Source organism: Morone saxatilis, unplaced genomic scaffold (genome assembly GCF_004916995.1).
Source record: "Morone saxatilis isolate NCDOM2014 unplaced genomic scaffold, NCSU_SB_2.0 Contig12, whole genome shotgun sequence".
NCBI classification, from domain to species: domain Eukaryota; kingdom Metazoa; phylum Chordata; class Actinopteri; family Moronidae; genus Morone; species Morone saxatilis.
The window spans coordinates 5,477,119-5,480,993 of NW_023339674.1; the positions used below are offsets into that span (position 1 = coordinate 5,477,119).

Here is a 3,875-nt window from a genome sequence, read left to right on the forward strand (position 1 = left end):
GAGAGAGAGAGAGAGAGGGAGATGCTGAAATGGCCTGTTTTGTAATTTGCATAAACTAATAATTTAGGCTAGCCTGGGGCAATATCCAGTAACAAGTAGAGCTCAGCAAGCTCACAGCATAAGCTCGCTGTAACAAAGTTGAAACAGAGAAAAGAGTAAGATGTGGTTATTCTGTTCTTTTGTTTCATTCTGGTACCCTCTCCTGTCAGTCAGTCAGCCATCCGACCATTCAAGCAATCATGCATTTAATCAATCAGTCAATTACACAGCCAGTCCACTAATCAATCAGCTCAACACTCAGTCAGTCACCCAGTCAGTCAACCAGACATCACGCATCAAAGTCTCTGTATCTCGTCTCTCTGGTCGCCACTCTTCAATACTGATTAAACTGTCTTGGCCTTGAGGAAAGTGCAGACAGAGTAAAATGTGAAAGTGGTGATTGTGAAATTGAGTTGTTTTCCCCTTTAAGGCAATCTTCTGTCGCTCTCTGTCTCTACTCCAAGATGCACAGAAGGCCTGGCAAAGGAGGGAAATGAAAGAGAGGCGAGATTGAGGTGTTCAGTGTGTGTACGATCTGAAGGTCATTTCATGGTGTGTCAATGAAAACAGTCCTGTATGGGCGGGTGAGTTATTAATATTGGATGCCTGTGTGTGTGTGTGTGTATGCGTGGGTGTGTGAGTGACATGGAGACCAACTAACAGACAAGAGTGAGGCAAAGAAAGGTTGAGGCAGAAACAGACAGCAAAGAAAAAGAAGAGACAGACAGTGAGGCAGGTTGACAAAGACAGAATAAGTGAGTCACTCAAGGTTTCTGTCGGTGTTTCATGGATGACCGAGGAAGGGACCTGACAGGTCGCTCTCCCTTCCCTTTCCATTAAAAACTAATCTTTTATTGACAGATGAAAAACACAATGCTTCAGTCACTTGGACCTTGATCTGCTCTAGTTATTTGAGCAAGAGTTCTTCCTGCCCAGAACCCATTACAACTGACAGCCAAATAGGAACAGAAAGATGGCGACCGGCAGCAGAATTCCCCAGAACAGGGGGCTCTTCAATCTTTTTCATCTCAGAGACCCAAGGTTGGTATATTTAGCTTTTTCCACTCAGGGAGAGACAGACTCCTCTGCACTCCTGTGTCAGTGTCAATCTGGAGGATGTTAGTGTCGACCAGGGTGAGATCCCTCATATAAACAACATTTTGGTGTATGAGGTAGTAATGTTTGCACCTGGAAAGATCTCATTTGGATGTCTTTTCTGCAACTTTACGGCCATTAGGAGGAACATTAATTCTTTGGATGATACAGCCATACTGCAGCTGCAATTTACAAGACAGGTAGCAGTACAAATAAGAGCTTGAAAGTAACCATCCATCCTAGTAATCCATCCTCAACTCTAAGTTTGCTTTTAGTATTTCTTTTCTTTTCACTGTAGCCAAAAGTTTAAACTATTCTATAAAACTAATTATAAAAACATTCAGGTCTGATGCTCCTGTTGCCTGTCAGAAATTATAAAAGGGCTTAACACTGAAGGACAGAGTAATGCATGGATTTAAGACGAATTTAAAGAAAAGAGACCTGGAATCTGTCTTTTCTTCTGAAAATAACACTCTTTATTCTGTACTAATATCAGAATTGCTTTAGTTTAATGTGCATGAATGTGTAATTTTGTAGATTGTAGCCTTCTGCCCTGCCTGTAACTACATATTGACGCTGATACATTGGATATAAGAGGGGGATCTTACCTCAATATAAGGGTTATAATATATGGACACATTTTACTGCAGGAAAACTACTTTAAAACCAACGAAACAGCCACATCAGAAGAAAAAATAGTTCCAAGCACAACATTTAGGATTGCTAGATTTCTAAATCTATCTCTTATCATTCAGTGCAGTAAACACATGTGTAGATGTTTCAGCCCTGTGGCTTTCCTGTTCACGCAGGCTCACATTTGGAGGAAACAACTGTCTCCTAATGAGTTGGGACAAGACGCAGCTGTTGTCAGTCACGATCAGTTCATGTTTAGCATTATCTGCAGAGCACTATAGCGGTAGAGAGGCTTACTTCAGTTTACTTACATCACTGTGTGACAAATTCCTCAGTGTACATGATGTACAGGACCTCTGGTGAGGGATGGGTTCAGTGCCAAAACAATACTTCTTTCAGTACCGTAGTAGAAAGATAAACATGTTTTTATACACAACCGTTTCATAAATCAAAAAACAATGTGACAAATGTATCAGCACAGTGTTTTAAGACCAAGCACTCAGAGTCAACTTTGGATACTGAACATTTTTTAGTTTAGATTTTCTATTGCAGACACAGTTTGTTCTGTTGTCAGACGATATGGAGGTGTGATACGTAACCCTGCACTCTCTTGGCAAACACACCATCTATCTCATTCAAACAACCCGGTGATGCAGTGTCAACACAAAAGTGCACTGAAAAATAGTACAAATTACAAAATTTGGGATGGGAACGTTGTTACTGTGAGGGCTGGCATTTCTGTCTTTCTAATAAAAATAAATTTAGATTTTTGCAAATGAATTCTGGCAACTGTTACGGCTACCAACTAGTCAACCATTACTGACATGCAATAAAAAAAGTATTTTAAACCGAGCACTCAAAAATCTCCATCTGTTTCTCCTGTTTCTTCCCAACCAACAACCTCAGTGCTTTCACTTCATTTTTAATTGAGTTTAGACATGTGCACGCAGATTAAAAAGTGATTTATCTGAATATACAGTATGCCAATCTGCAAGGGAAGTGGGCTGTATAATGCCAGGTGTATATCAGCTCTGGATATAAAAGGTATAAACAGGATGTGAGAGCTTTATTTGTAACTGGATATGATAAATATCCTAACTCCAAAGTAACCAGAGTGGGATGTGATGAGCATATGCTCTTTAATTCCTGACTTTAAAAAAAGCCCCTATTCTTCTCAGTCCTGCTTGCACCTTTTGTGCTATAGGTTTAACACAATGTGAATGGAAGTCGTATTTCCTGTTGTCTGCCTGTCTGTCTTTGTGCCTGCGAGCGTTTTTAACTCACACACATTGTACCCTTTACCTGCTCAATAGTTAAAGGCTCATCTCATTATATTGTGTGTGTGTGTGTGTGTGTTTCTGTGTGTATTTAAAAGTCAGTGAAAGCCAACACCTTCTCCAGGGAAGACACTTAGTTTCCTTCACACATGCATTGTCTGTGCAGAGCAGCACACACCCATGTGATCGTATGACTCACAGAAACAGAGGCTATATATACTGCTCACTTCATATTCTGTATTGTGAGGTATTGAGTTTTTTTTTTTTTTTATGCCTGTGTGTGTGTTTGTGCGTGTCATGTAGCCTACATATTGAGTATTTGTCACGTTGTTGCTTGTTTGAAAGAACATGCAGGGAGGGATGTGTGTTTGAATGACAGATTTTCACATGATACACTGTGTTTTAGGTCAGATTACCTGCAGATTAGGATACATTACAGATTGGGTTACCAGTCAATAACTCTTTAACAAGGCTCAGTCAACTAGGGAGCCTCCATTCATTTACATTTACAAGATTTACAATGTCAGTACCCTTTCTTTAGATACACTGTATCTGTACTGTACACTACTGCACTGTGTAGGACTGAGGAATTAAATAAAAATAATCGCTTATTATCAGGTTTCCAAATTTAGTATTTCGTGTTTACATTCACTACTGTTGTACGAGATGGTTCATTGAGATACCTCAAACAAACGTGTTTCATGTATTATAGGTCCAGTATGTTGGATTTAGTGGTGTCTAGGGGTGTATTTGCAGATCACAACATTCTCGCTTCACCCTCTTCTTCCAAACAAAAAGGAGAAACTATAGAAACATGGCGGACTCCATGGA

The 3,875-nt window shown here is 39.9% G+C and overlaps 1 protein-coding gene across 1 annotated transcript in view; it reads left to right on the forward strand.

The window, feature by feature from the left end:
- The window catches only part of LOC118321827 (glypican-1-like), a 43,033-nt gene that overhangs the window by 4,295 nt on the left and 34,863 nt on the right, over positions 1-3,875 (forward strand). The window lies entirely within an intron of this gene.